At 35.3% G+C, this 16,101-nt stretch overlaps 1 protein-coding gene across 1 annotated transcript in view; it reads right to left on the bottom strand.

The window, feature by feature from the left end:
- DACH2 (dachshund family transcription factor 2) overlaps window positions 1-16,101 on the bottom strand; it is an 856,348-nt gene that overhangs the window by 163,574 nt on the left and 676,673 nt on the right. The gene's annotated exons all lie outside the window — the stretch shown is intronic.

The following is a 16,101-nucleotide window of genomic DNA, read 5'->3' as shown; positions in this document are numbered from 1 at the left end:
ATCGAATTTATGAGGTGAAGTGATTATTATTAGTGAAGGTTTGTTATTATAAGCTTCTACAATGATATAACGTTCAAGCCATAACTTGGAGGGTGAGCCTACTACCTGAGTAAGAAGATCTCCCAAAGGTAAACACTTGGAACATTGGAATAAAACTCAAAAACAGTGGGAGGACCTGGTACATGTTGTGTCTTTCTGCACTGAAAACATTATGGCAATAATATATGTGTAATCTATCACACCTTAGGAATTTATTTTTAATGTTGGCAACAAAACGGTTTGATGGTCACAAGACACAATGATGGGTGTTTGAAACCAACACTAAGACCTATTATCAATTTGTTCAGTACAGTCACTCAGTCATGTCTGACTCTTTGCGACCCCATAGACTGCAGCCCACCAAGTTCCATGGAGTTCCATCACCAACTCCCAGGGCTTACTCAAACTCATGTCCATATAGTGGGTGATGCCATCCAACCATCTTATCTTCTGTAGTCCCCTTCTCCTCCTACCTTCAATCTTTTCCAGCATCAGAGTCTTTTCCAATAAGTCAGTTCTTCACATCAGGTATCCAAAGTATTGAAGTTTCAGCTTTAGCTTCAATCTTTTCAATGAATATTCAGGACTGATTTCCTTTAGGATGGACTGGTTTTATCTCCTTGCAGTCCAAGTGACTCTCAAGAGTCTTCTCCAGCACCACAGTTCAAAAGCATCAATTCTTTAGTGCTCAGCATTCTTTAATTCAACTCTTAACCCCATACATGACTACTGGAAAAATCATAGTTTTGACTAGATGGACCTTTGTTGGCCAAGTAACGAATGTCTCTACTTTTTTAATATGCTGTCTAGGTTGGTCATAGCTTTTCTTCCAAGGAGCAAGTGTCTTTTAATTTCATGGCTGCAGTCACCATCTGCAGTGATTTGGGAACTGAAATGATTTTCATCAAATTTATAATTTAAAATTATAAAAATTAAACAATACTAAAAGGATGTTCGTTAGTATTGTTTAAATTTTTATAGTTTAAAATTACGAATTTGATAAAAATCAGTTCAGTTCAGTCACTCCCTCATGTATGACTCCTTGCAAGTCCATGGACTGCAGTACACCAGGCTTCCCTATCCATTACCAATTCCCGGAGCTTACTAACACTCATCCATTGAGTTGGTGATACCATACAACCATCTCATCCTCTGTTGTCCCTTCTCCTCCTGCTTTCAGTCTTTCCCAGCATCAGAGTCTTTTCTAATGAGTCAGTTTTTTGCATCAGGTGGCCAAAATATTTCAGCTTCGGCTTCAACATCAGTCCTTCCAATGAATATTCAGGACTGATTTCCTTTAGGATCAGCTGGTTTGATCTCCTTGCAGTTCGAGGGACTCTCAAGAGTCTTCTCCAACACCACAGCTCAAAAGCATCAGTTCTTCAGTGCTCAGCATTCTTGATGGTCCAACTCTCATATCCATACATGACTACTGGAAAAGCCATAGGCTTGACTAGATGGACCATTGTCAGCAAAGTAATGTCTCTGGTTTTTAACATGCTATCTAGGTTTATCATAGTTTTTCTTCCAAGGATCAGTTCAGTTCAATTCAGTCATTCAGACTTGTCCAACTCTTTGTGACCCCATGGACTGCAGCATGCAAGACCTCCCTGTCCATCACCAACTCCTGGAGTTTTTTCAAACTCATGTCCATTGAGTCAGTGATGCTACCCAACCATCTCATCCTCTGTCATCCCCTTCTCCTCTTGCCTCAATTTTTCCCAGCATCAGGGTCTTTTCAAATGAGTCAGCTCTTTGCCTCAGAAGGCCAAAGTATTGGAGTTTTAGCTTCAACATCAGTCCTTCCAATGAATATTCAGGACTGATTTCCTTTAGGATGGACTGGTTTTATCTCCTTGCAGTCCAAGGGACTCTAAAGAGTCTTCTCCAACACCACAGTTCAAAAGCATCAATTCTTCGTCACTCAGCTTTCTTTATAGTCCAACTCTAACATCCATACATGACTGCTGGAAAAAAAAAAAAAAAACATAGCCTTGACTAGATGGATCTTTGATGGCTAAGTAATATCTCTGCTTTTTAATATGTTGTCTAGGTTGGTCATAATTTTTATTCTAAGGAGTAAGCATCTTTTTATTTCATGGCTGCAGTGATATTGGAGGCCCCCTCCCCCCCCCCAAAAAAAAAGTCTGACACTGTTTCCACTGTTTGTCCATCTATTTGCCATGAAGTGATGGGACTGGATGCCATGATCTTTGTTTTCTGAATGTTGAGCTTTAAGCCAACTTTTTCACTCTCCTCTTTCACTTTCATCAAGAGGCTTTTTAGTTCCTCTTCACTTTCTGCCATAAGGGTGGTATCATCTGCAAAACTGAGGTTATTGATATTTTTCTCAGCAATCTTGATTCCAACTTGTGCTTTTTCCAGCCCAGGGTTTCTCATGATGTACTCTGCATATAAGTTAAATAAGCACGGTGACAATATACAGCCCTGATGTACTCCTTTTCCTATTTGGAACCAGTCTGTTGTTCCATGTCTAGTTCTAACTGTTGCTTATTGACCTCCATACAAATTTCTCAAGAGGCAGGTCAGGTGGTCTGGTAACCCCGTGTCTTTCAGAATTTTCCACAGTTTATTGTGATCTACAAGTCAAAGGCTTTGGCATAGTCAATAAAGCAGAATTAGATGTTTTTCTGGAACTCTTTTGCTATTCTGATGACCCAGTGGATGTTGGCAGTTTTATCTCTTGTTCCTCTGCCTTTTCTAAAACCAGCTTGAACATATGGTAGCAAATTTGGAAAACTCAGCACTGGCCACAGGACTGGAAAAAGTCAGTTTTCATTCCAACCCCTAAGAAAAGCAATGCCAAAGAATGCTCAAACTGCTGCACAATTTCACTCATCTCACACTCTAGTAAAGTAATGCTCAAAATTCTCCAAGCCAGGCTTCAACAATACATGAACCGTGAACTTCCAAGGAGCAAGCGTCATTTAATTTCATGGACTCAGTCACCATCTGCAGTCTAGCCCAAGAAAATAAAGTCTGTCACTGTGTCCATTGTTTCTCCAACTATTTGCCATGACATGATGGGACTGTATGCCATGATCTTAGTTTTCTGAATGTTAAGTTTTAAGCCTCCTTTTTCACTCTCCTCTTTCACTTTCATCAATAGGCTCTTTAGTTGCTCTTCGCTTTCAGCCATAAGGGTGCTGTCATCTCCATATTTGAGGTTATTGATATTTCTCCAGGTGCTCGTGATTCCAACTTATTTTTCATCCAGCTCAGCATTTTGCATGATGTACACTGCATATAAGTTAAGTAAACAAGGTGACAATATACAGCTTTGATGTACTTCTTTCTCAACTTGGAACCAGTCCATTTTTCCATGTCCTGTTCTAACTGTTGCTTCCTGACCTGAATACAGATTTCCCAGGAGGTAGGTAAGGTGGTCTGGTATTCCCATCCTTTTAAGAATTTGTCATAGTTTGTTGTGATCAGCACAGTCAAAGACTTTAGCATAGTCAATGAAACAGAAGTAGATGGCTTTTATTTTTCTTTCTTTCTGTAATTCTCTTGCTTTTTCTATGATGCAATGGATGTTAATAACTTGATCTCTGGTTCCTCTGTCTTTTCTAAATGCAGCCTGAACATCCCAAAGATCTCAGATCACATACTTTTGAAGCCTAGCTGGGAGAATGTTGAGCATTACTTTGCTAGCATGTAAGAATAGTGCAATTGTGTGGTGGTTTGAATATTCTTTGGCATTTTCTTTCTTTGAGGTTGGAATAAAAACTGACCTTTTCCAGTCCTGTGGCTGTAAAATTATTGATAAAAATAAAATAAAATGTTTATTTTATATAGCTCTACAGTAACTGTTATGGTTCTCAGGATTTTTATCATAATTAATATTGCTATAAAGCTCTGAAGTTATTCACTATGTTTATGAATCACAAACTGATGAATAAATTTGACATTTAGTTAATTTGATCAATTAAAAATACATTATTGTTTATCCATATATGCAATAAATGTGACTGAATAATAGACATTCTGGGACAGAGAATATTTGTTTTATTATATAACTCATTCATAATGAATTTCTTAAAGTTCTGTATATTTATATGCAATTACAACATCAGTATTCTAATCACCATAAGATTAAAAATCAGTTTGTCAAATATGTGTTTATATATTTTCACATTGATTTTGCATGAAAAGCCCCAAACTGATAAATTCTTCAAAGAAAAACTGTTTGCTTAATGCAAAATTAATAATATGAGAGTTAAAGTCTATTATTTCATTAGTAGATGTTAAGATTTTCCAAAGTTTATCATTATGGCAGACAGAATAATATCATTAGCTCAGCAAAAAATGTTTAGTCCACGTCCTAATAGTTGAACTTGTGAATATGTTATCTTATATGGCAAAATGGACTTTTCAGATGTGACTGAGAACCTGGAGATAGAGCTATTACATGGCTTAACTTGAGGGTAGAAAGGAAAGTCAGAGGAAGATGTGATTATTGAAGAATGGTCAGAGAGATAACCTGGAAAAGGGAAGGAAACTGATACTATCCTGGAAGCTTACAGAAAGAAATTCAGCCCTGTGATTTTAGCTCAGTGATACCCATGTCAGACATCTGACCTACAGAACTGCAAGCTAATAAACTTGCATCATTTAAAGCTATTAAATATATCATACCTTGTTCCAAAAGTAATAAGGAACTAATACAGTCATCTGTGTAGTATGTTCATTTTTTATTGATGTATAATGTTATTTAGTATTCAGTAAACACCTGATAAATTTAATGAAATGAATAGTGGACTTTGAGTATATTAGCTGCAGTATCATATAGTTATTAAATACTATTAATTGTAAATATATTACCTCTGAAAGGCTTTATAACTTTTGTTATGCTTCAAACACAATATTTTATGACAGAGAAATATACATGCATTTATATTTAGTATACAGTTAAATATACAGTTGTAATACTCTATATACAGGAAAAGATAAAAAGATACATATAAACAAAGCAGAAGATAATATTTTTTTTTCCAAATAATTATATATGTTGTTTAGAGGGATAGTATGGGCATGGATAGCAAATTATATATGGCTTTTATAATACATTTTTAAATTTTTTGAAAAGTTCATCAGTTGTGAAATTCAACCTAAAGTGCAGTGATTAAAATTATAATCCCTAAATAGCATATGTACACACACACCAATGAAAGGAATTTCATATATGAGGTCAAAATTATTTTCTTACTTTTCACTGTTGTGTAGTCTCAATGATTCTATGCTAAAATATGTATATAAATTGTGGAACAGTCTTTGAATTCTAACATTGGTTATTTGCTGAAAAATATTTAATTTAATGAACTACTTTTATCTTTAATGGACTGGTAAGTGAATGGATAGGGACAAAAGTACAGCAGTTATTGAGCAAAAATAAAACTGAACAAACAAAATCACTGTGTAGTGGTAAACAATAATCATACATAGCAATATATCCTGCCATAATAAAAATGGAAAATTTGGGAATGAATTATAAAGTTGATGGTTTAGAAAAAAAGAGAATACAAGTGATGTGACCTTGCCCATTCTGCTTAAAAAATGAATGGTCATTCTGAATTTTTTTTAATTGAAAGAATATCTACACAAATAGAAAATGCTATAAATAATGAGGAAAATTTACAATGCTATAAAGAGGAATCCTCCAAAATGTTTTAAAAGTACATATGATCAAATACTATGAACTCAAATACTTTACTTTTAAATTCATCTTTTGCCATTGTCAATAGCACATCAGGTGGATATTATTTCAAATAACTTTGAAAACATGATTTAGAGTTACAATAACATTTTGCATAAAACCACAGTTCATATTTAAGATTTGTAGCCTGCACTTACCAAATTCAATCAAAATTCAATTCATTGTTATTGTTTCCTAAGGCATCACAGAGGTCACATTTTTTTTTCACCATATAAACATTAGATGAGTCCAATACCTTACACTGATTAAGAATTAGGTGGGTTTTTAAAATACCTGTATGGAACTGGAAACGTTAATTTCTTCTAAAATAATCAATAGTTATATAACTAATTTCTACTTTGCAAGTAAACAGATCCATTTTTAAGGCCTGTAATCAGTATGCATCTATTTAGCTACTTAACTGCAATGTGCTTCGGGTCATTAGGTGGTTACTGTTGTGTCTCAGCCTAGTTAAATTTTCACAGCAAGTTAATCTGTTTTATTACAAATGAGAAGACAAGGATAATGTCTTCACCACTTACCAAATACAGGGTTAACAGTATTTGCAACAAATCAGTAAGGACATTAAAAAGGAAAATTGAAAATCTAAAACCCAAATCATTTTATTCATTCATGACTTAATTTTATTTGGCATTTATGACTTTTACAACCCTGTTACTTTTCATTTATTTCATTCAAGCCCCTTCAAAACAGCTGTAGCTCTTCTAAATCACTGCAGAAATCTTCTCCAGATTCAGTCACTGTAGCAGAGAAGGGAGATTTCCAAAACTGATACATACTTACCCAATGAAATCCCGAATTTCCCTTGCAATTAGTAAAATTATCTTCAGTAATAACTCAAATTTCTAGCATATAGTTATATAGTTCAAGGCTTATGCTGAAGAAGAAAGAGACATTATAGAAAATACTTCTAATTAGTACATGTTATTACTTCCTCTTCTATCATACTGTTTTCATTTTTAGCAGGTACATATGGTCAAAGGACATTTACCTCATATTAAAAGATTTAAGAGTACATTTGAACCTTGAATAAAGAGCAGGGTCAAAGCTAAGGAAAATTAGCTTTATATGGTTTAACACAATCAATAGAGTATAGAACTTAGTTTATTGGCACTAAGGTATCAACTCTACCCTTTTTAATGGAGATCTTTTATTTCATCTCAATGTATTTCTTTACATACCTAGATATGGCAAAACACAGAACTTGTAATGTACTAATGCATGCATATTATACATGTGTTCACATTTATGTATATGTGTGTATAGTTGACTTTTAAGAACACCTATCTCATTGTGTTGTATCTATGATATTCTCTTATATTGATTCTTCTTAAGCATTTGGTGGGGTTATGTAATATATAATTTGTCTTTTTTTATTTAATTGCAATTCAACTCTCACTGTAATTAATCTCCCAAATGTTAATCTCTTAATAAGTTCCTAAAGGATTTAATGGCATTTCGCTGCTGAGGAGTGGCTTTTGGAAGTTTAACTGATACTAGATATTTTATTCATGCATTTGTCGAGATATTTTGCATTTAACTGATGTGTTCCTTCTGTACTGTCACCAGAGTGCTAAAGAAATAGAATAGATTGTAATCTGACAAATTTAAATAATAAAATCAGGAACAAGACTATATGTTTGTTCATTGATTTTGTTAACTTGGTTTACCACTAGTACTGAGAAAGAATTACATGCTTTGTTTTATCTTTGAATATTATTGGATGCATGACACTTTATGAATTTTTATGAATCAGTTTAAGAATTAATATATGTTCCACAATCATCAATTTACAATTGCATTTAGGTTAATGCAGATGGATATGGCAAGTTTTCATTAATTTTCATATGAGAGAGTCCAAAATCATAAGCATACCCTATCTGTGACCTATGTGATAGCTGGACAAAGTACCCTCTCACCTCTTCAATGAGATCAACTTATCCTGGAAGAGGCTGACAGCTTAAAGGGAATCAGCTATAATATCTGTTCATAGGATGCAAATGCCCTCAAGTGGGAGAAGGAATAGTTCAGTGGAAATATGTATGGCTTGCAAATTATGTTGTAGGCCTGGGCCTCTGCCACCCACCCAAATACATACACACATACACAGCAAACAGCCCTCAATTCTCACACAATGCATCTTCATCACATGTTCTAAAATATAAAGTAAATAAATAATAAAATAAAATAAAATATAGTAATAGTTTTTCCTTTCCACAGAGCACTTAGAATAAGATTCACCTAGTGATTTTTTTCAGTGAATTTGAATTATCACAAAAAGTGCTCTCTGTGTTGACTAATTTTAATGCCAGATGTTCACATGCTAATGCCATTGCCCTGTGACCATTTCCAATCAACTCATTAATTGCCAGCTGCTCAGGCAACCAAAAAACACAACTCATCAGATGGTATTGGTAAACGGCCAAATAACAGCTTCCTACTCAAATTTCTTAAATTTGTTATCAGAGAAAACGACGATGAACTTTCCCACAAATATAGAAAAAATGTACTATGAGATATTTAAATGTAAGAAAATATGTGTTCATATCAGTCAGGTATTTTACCTATTCTGCTCTCAGGATTTTGCCACATTGTGTAATATAACAGAAAGATAAGTCTTAAAAATCTAATGATCATAATACAATTTCTAATTAATGTTATAGCTCTATTAATTATTAGCTACAAATGCTAATAGCTGAGCCAACAGTTAAGAGATCTGAGTCAGACCTAAGGACTCTGTGCCCAGGCACAATAATAGTCTCAATCTATTTTTGACCAAAAAACAGAAATAACAACAAAACTAAAACTAAAAAAAAAAAATATATATTTCACAACTTACAGTGTTTTTTTTTTTTTTTTTTTTTGGTCAGTTTTGGAATTAACGTCTATATCATTAATGATCATTATTTTAAAAACACTCCCCAATGTTTAATATCCAATGAATCATTAGTTTGCATTCATTTATGCAACAAACATTTATGGAGTGTATAATGTACCCATTGAAAATGACAGAAAATCCTACAGGTGCCTTCATATTGTGTTTATAAATGCACAGTTCAGACTACAGACTAAATAATCCACATAGAAACATTCAAATAGTTGGGGCAAATAGAAGGGGAAACAACAGAAATAGTGAGAGACTATTAAGGGGGGCTCCAAAATCACTGCAGATGGTGAGTGAAGCCATGAAATTAAAAGACGCTTGTTCCTTGGAAGAAAAACTATGACCAACCTAGACAGCATATTAAAAAGCAGAGACATTACTTTGCCAACAAAGGTCCATCTAGTCAAAGCTATTATTTTTCCAGTAGTCATGTATGGATGTGAGAGTTGGACTATAAAGTAAGCTGAACGCTGAAGAATTGATGCTTTTGAACTGTGGTGTTGGAGAAGACTCTTGAGAGTCCCTTGGACTGCAAGGAGATCCAACCAGTCCATCCTAAAGGAAATCAGTCCTCAGTGTTCATTGGAAAGATTGATGCTAAAGCTGAAACTCCAATACTTTGGCTACTTGATGCAAAGAATTGACTTATTTGAAAAGACCCTGATGCTGGGACAGATTGAGGCAAGAGGAGAAGGGGATGACAGAGGATGAGATTGTTGGATGGCAACACTGACTAGATGGACATGAATTTGAGGAGAAGGTCATGACAGAGGATGAGATAGTTCAATTACATCACCAACTGAATGGACAGAGAAACCTGGCATACTGCAGTCCATGGGTTCACAAAGAGTCAGACACTACTGAGTGACTGAACTGACTGAACTGAAATATTCAAAGGTAATTTAAAATAGAATAAAACTCAGATCAATTTTGATATTAAAATGGGCATCTCTCTCCAGTCCCCACCAGGTCCCTAACCTTCCTTTTGTGACATCAAGATCAAAGTACTACAAGTTATCAGTTTCTCTGCAGAGGGAGAGTCCAATACCTGTATATGCGTCTAATGGTGGGGACCCCTTAGTCCTATTACTGATAAGAATTTGCATAGACAAATGTATATAGGAAAAGCTATTTCTTTCTCAGTCTAGCTCTCTGCCATGATCTTGGTTTCCACTTATTACTATTTCTATATGAGTCCTTGAGTATAAAACATAATAAAATATAATTAGCTTACACTGAGTATTTACTAAGTATAAGCACACTAAGTGTGTTAACAAGTTTGTCTCATTTAAGTATATATTAACACCCCATGTTATGAGGTAGATACAATTATCTTCTGCACTTCACTGCAAAATAAGGCAAATTGATGGGCAAGTATGGACAGGTAAATTCATTTTCCTGAATTCACATAACAAGAAATTGTGCAATCAGAATTCAAATACAGGCATACAATCTGACTTCAGAGCTTATGCTCTTACCCATCATTCCATATTCCTCCACTGAAATCTTCTTCTTAATACATCTTACTTAACTGACAAATTATGATATATCTAGAGAGAAACAGTATATAATTCTATAAACTATTTTTGGGGGTGGGGTATCTGTTTCTTTTTCTTTCTTTTTTTTTTTTTTTTTGATAAAGCAACATAACATGATTATTTGCAAATATTAGACCTATGCTAAATCAGTTAATTCTGTTCTTGCTCTATGTTTTCTAATAGAAAATGATGACAATAATAATGGACTAAGCTTCTCGATGAGGGTGAAGGGGGTGAAAGTGAAGGAAGAGAGTGAAAGAGCCAGCTTAAAACTAAATTATTAAAACTAAATTAAAAACATTAAGATAATGGCATCTAGCCCCATTACTTCATGGTAAATAGAGGGGGAAAAGATGGAAGTAGTGACAGATTTCCTCTTCTTGGGCTCTACAATCACTGCGGATGGGGACTGTAGCCATGAAATCAGAAGACATTTGCTTCTTGGCAAGAAAGTTATAACAAACCTAGACAGTGTGTTGAAAAGAAGAGACAATATCTGCTGACAAATGTCCATATAGTCAAGACTTTGGTCTTCCCAATGGTCACACATGATTGTGAGAGCAGGACCATAAAGAAGGTACAGTACTGAAGAATTGATGCTTTTGAACTGTCGTGCTGGAGAAGACTCCTGAAAGTCCCTTGGACAGCAAGGAGATCAAACCAGTCAGTCTTAAGGGAAATTGAGAGGGTAACAGGCAGGAAGGCCAGGGGTCTCCAAATGGAGGAAAGAGGCTGCAAGTGTCAGACATTTTTATCTCTCATAAGCGGCAGGAGGAAACAAACTAGCAATATTCTTTTCTTTCTCTATACAAATTAAAGAAATTTTCTCTTAAAATACTGATGCAATAATAACACCTGGTCTCACCTGAAGTTAACTATTCTCAAACCTTGAGTTAACCAAAGCATTTTTCTTATGGAAATGTTTGTCTTAAGCTATGTTAGTGTACTATGCATTTACCTCAAACTCTTGTCTTCAAATTGGTTCTGCCTAATGGCTCAGAACCTACTTGACAAACCAGTATGTTACACTCAGATATTGTTCCCCTAATCTATGTAAATGAAACTATTTGTATGGTAATCTGCCCTTCTACAAGACTCAAGTCAATCGTTTTTATGGCCCGGGATGAATCGCCTGCAGCCAAGATTATCCCAAAATACAATTTATGGATGAGGGGTCTGGTGCCATTCTGAGTTTTAAGACATTCCTTTCTTTCATTAACAGACTGCTAGTGACTATATAGCATCCAGCTGAAGACTATCAGGGGGGTACTCTTTCTGCCCCCTTCTGATGCCTATGTCAGAAACTTTCTCTATCTCCTTTATACTTTAATAAAACTTTATTACACAAAAGGTCTGAACAATCAAGCCTCATCTCTGGCTCCAGATTGAATTCTTCTCCTCCAGAAGCCAAGAATCCCAGCGTCTTTTCATGCTTCAGCAACAACTTTTTTTTTTTTTTTTTAAACTTTACAAATTGTATTAGTTTTGCCAAATATCAAAATGAATCCACCACAGGTATACATGCGTTCCCCATCCGGAACCCTCCTCCTTCCTCCCTCCCCATACCATCCCTCTGGGTCGTCCCAGTGCACTAGCCCCAAGCACCCAGTATCGTGCATCGAACCTGGACTGGCAACTCATTTCATACATGATATTATACATGTTTCAATGCCATTCTCCCAAATCCTCCCACATTCTCTCTGCAACAAAGTCCATAAGACTGTTCTATACATCTATACATCTATACATCAGTGTCTCTTTTGCTGTCTCGTATACAGGGTTATTGTTAGCATCTTTCTAAATTCCATATATATGCGTTAGTATACTGTATTGGTGTTTTTCTTTCTGGCTTACTTCACTCTGTATAATAGGCTCCAGTTTCATCCACCTCATTAGAACTGATTCAAATGTATTCTTTTTAATGGCTGAGTAATACTCCATTGTGTATATGTACCACAGCTTGCTTATCCATTCATCTGCTGATGGACATCTAGGTTGCTTCTATGTCCTGGCTATTATAAACAGTGCTGTGATGAACATTGGGGTACACGTGTCTCTTTCCCTTCTGGTTTCCTCAGTGTGTATGCCCAGCAGTGGGATTGCTGGATCATAAGGCAGTTCTATTTCCAGTTTTTTTAAGGAATCTCCACACTGTTCTCCATAGTGGCTGTACTAGTTTGCATTCCCACCAACAGTGTAAGAGGGTTCCCTTTTCTCCACACCCTCTCCAGCATTTATTGCTTGTAGACTTTTGGATTGCAGCCATTCTGACTGGCGTGAAATGGTACCTCATAGTGGTTTTGATTTGCATTTCTCTGATAATGAGTGATTTTGAGCATCTTTTCATGTGTTTGTTAGCCATCTGTATGTCTTCTTTGGAGAAATGTCTATTTAGTTCTTTGGCCCATATTTTGATTGGGTTATTTATTTTTCTGGAGTTGAGCTGTAGGAGTTGCTTGTATATTTTTGAGGTTAGTTGTTTGTCAGTTGCTTCATTTGCTATTAATTTCTCCCATTCTGAAGGCTGCCTTTTCACCTTGCTAATAGTTTCCTTTGATGTGCAGAAGCTTTTAAGTTTAATTAGGTCCCATTTGTTTATTTTTGCTTTTATTTCCAATATTCTGGGAGGTGGGTCATAGAGGATCCTGCTATGATTTATGTCAGAGAGTGTTTTGCCTAGGTTCTCCTCTAGGAGTTTTATAGTTTCTGGTGTTATCTTTAATCCATTTTGAGTTTATTTTTGTGTATGGTGTTAGAAAGTCTTCTAGCTTCATTCTTTTACAGGTGGTTGACCAGATTTCCCAGCACCACTTGTTAAAGAGATTGTCTTTAATCCATTGTATATTCTTGCCTCCATTGTCAAAGATAAGGTGTCCCTATGTGTGTGGATTTATGTCTGGGCTTTCTATTTTGTTCCATTGATCTATATTTCTGTCTTTGTTCCAGGACCATACTGTCTTGATAACTGTGGCTTTGTAGTAGAGCGTTAAGTCAGGTAGGTTGATTCTTCCAGTTCCATTCTTCTTTCTCAAGATCGCTTTGGCTATTCAAGGTTTTTTGTATTTCCATGCAAATTGTGAAATTATTTGTTCTAGCTCTGTGAAGAATACCGTTGGTAACTTGACAGGGATTGTATTGAATCCATAAATTGCTTTGGGTAGTATACTCATTTTCACTATACTGATTCTTCCAATCCATGAACATGGTATACTTCTCCATCTATTAGTGTCCTCTTTGATTTCTTTCACCCGTGTTTTATAGTTTTCTATGTATAGGTCTTTAGTTTGTTTAGGTAGATATATTCCTAAGTATTTTATTCTTTCCATTGCAATGGTGAATGGAATTGTTTCCTTAATTTCTCTTTCTGTTTTCTCATTATTAGTGTATAGGAATGCAAGGGATTTCTGAGTGTTGACTTTATATGCTGCAAATTTACTATAATCATTGATTAGTTCTAGTAATTTTCTGGTGGAGTCCTTAGGGTTTTCTATGTAGAGGATCATGTCATCTGCAAATAGTGAGAGTTTTACTTCTTCTTTTCCAATTTGGATTCCTTTGATTTATATTTCTGTTCTGATTGCTGTGGCCAAAACTTCCAAAACTATGTTGAATAGTAATGGTGAAAGTGGGCACTCTTTTCTTGTTCCTGATTTTAAAGGGAATGCTTTCAATTGTTTACGACTGAGTATAATGTTTGCTGTGGGTTTGTCATATATAGCTTTTATTATGTTGAGGTATGTTCCTTCTATTCCTGCTTTCTGGAGAGTTTTTATCATAAATGGGTGTTGAATTTTGTCACAGGCTTTCTCTGCATCTATTGAGATAATCATATGGCTTTTATTTTTCAATTTGTTAATGTGGTGTATTACATTGATTGATTTGTGGATACTGAAGAATCCTTGCATCCCTGGGATAAAGCCCACTTGGTCATTGTGTATGATCTTTTAATGTGTTGTTGGATTCTGATTGCTAGAATTTTGATAAGGATTTTTGCATCTATGTTCATCAGTGATATTGGCCTGTAGTTTTCTTTTTTTGTGGGATCTTTGTCAGGTTTTGGTATTAGGGTGATGGTGGCCTCATAGAATGAGTTTGGAAGTTTACCTTCCTCTGCAATTTTCTGGAAGAGTTTGAGCAGGATAGGTGTTAGCTCTTCTCTAAATTTTTGGTAGAATTCAGCTGTGAAGCCATCTGGACCTGGGCTTTTGTTTGCTGGAAGATTTTTGATTACAGTTTCAATTTCCGTGCCTGTGATGGGTCTGTTAAGATTTTCTATTTCTTCCTGGCCCAGTTTTGGAAAGTTGTACTTTTCTAAGAATTTGTCCATTTCTTCCACGTTGTCCATTTTATTGGCATATGATTGTTGATAGTAGTCTCTTATGATCCTTTGTATTTCTGTGTTGTCTGTTGTGATCTCTCCATTTTCATCTCTAATTTTATTGATTTGATTTTTCTCCCTTTGTTTCTTGATGAGTCTGGCTAATGGTTTGTCAATTTTATTTATCCTTTCAAAGAACCAGCTTTTGGCTTTGTTGATTTTTGCTATGGTCTCTTTTGTTTCTTTTGCATTTATTTCTGCTCTAATTTTTAAGATTTCTTTCCTTCTACTAACCCTGAGGTTCTTCATTTCTTCCTTTTCTAGTTGCTTTAGGTGTAGAGTTAGGTTATTTATTTGACTTTTTTCTTGTTTCTTGAGGTGTGCCTGTATTGCTATGAACTTTCCCCTTAGGACTGCTTTTACTGTGTCCCACAGGTTTTGGGTTGTTGTGTTTTCATTTTCATTCGTTTCTATGCAAAATTTGATTTCTTTTTTGATTTCTTCTGTGATATGTTGGTTATTCAGCAGGGTGTTGTTCATCCTCCATATGTTGGAATTTTTAATAGTTTTTCTCCTGTAATTGAGATCTAATCTTACTGCATTGTGGTCAGAAAAGATGCTTGGAATGATTTCTATTTTTTTGAATTTACCAAGGCTAGATTTATGGCCCAGGATGTGATCTATCCTGGAGAAGGTTCCATGTGCACCTGAGAAAAAGGTGAAATTCATTGTTTTTGGATGAAATGTCCTATAGATATCAATTAGGTCTAACTGGTCTATTGTATCTTTTAAAGTTTGTGTATCCTTGTTAATTTTCTGTTTAGTTGATCTATCCATAGGTGTGAGTGGGGTATTGAAGTCTCCCACTATTACTGTGTTTTTGTTAATTTCTCCTTTCATACTTGTTAGCATTTGTCTTACATACTGTGGTGCTCCCGTGTTGGGTGCATATATATTTATAATTGTTATATCTTCTTGGATTGATCCTTTGATCATTATGTAGTGACCATCTTTGTCTCTTTTCACAGCCTTTGTTTTAAAGTCTATTTTATCTGATATGAGTATTGCTACTCCTGCTTTCTTTTGGTCCCTATTTGCATGGAAAATCTTTTTCCAGCCCTTCACTTTCAGTCTGTATGTGTCCCCTGTTTTGAGGTGGGTCTCTTGTAGACAACATATGTAGGGGTCTTGTTTTTGTATCCATTCAGCCAGTCTTTGTCTTTTGGTTGGGGCATTCAACCCTTTTACATTTAAGGTAATTACTGATAAGTATGATCCCGTTGCCATTTACTTTAGTTTTCGGTTCGAATTTATACACCATTTTTGTGTATCCTGTCTAGAGAATATCCTTTAGTATTTGTTGGAGAGCTGGTTTGGTGGTGCAGAATTCTCTCAGCTTTTGCTTGTCTGAAAAGCTTTTGATTTCTCCTTCATACTTGAATGAGATCCTTACTGGGTACAATAATCTGGGCTGGAGGTTATTTTCTTTCATCATTTTAAGTATGTCTTGCCATTCCCTCCTGGCTTGAAGAGTTTCTATTAAAAGATCAGCTGTTATCCTTATGGGAATTCCCTTGTTGTTATT

Source organism: Bos indicus x Bos taurus, chromosome X, assembly GCF_003369695.1.
Source record: "Bos indicus x Bos taurus breed Angus x Brahman F1 hybrid chromosome X, Bos_hybrid_MaternalHap_v2.0, whole genome shotgun sequence".
Lineage (NCBI taxonomy): Eukaryota > Metazoa > Chordata > Mammalia > Artiodactyla > Bovidae > Bos > Bos indicus x Bos taurus.
The sequence above is the reverse complement of the archived record's forward strand: the minus strand, read 5'-3'. Positions and strand labels throughout refer to the sequence as shown.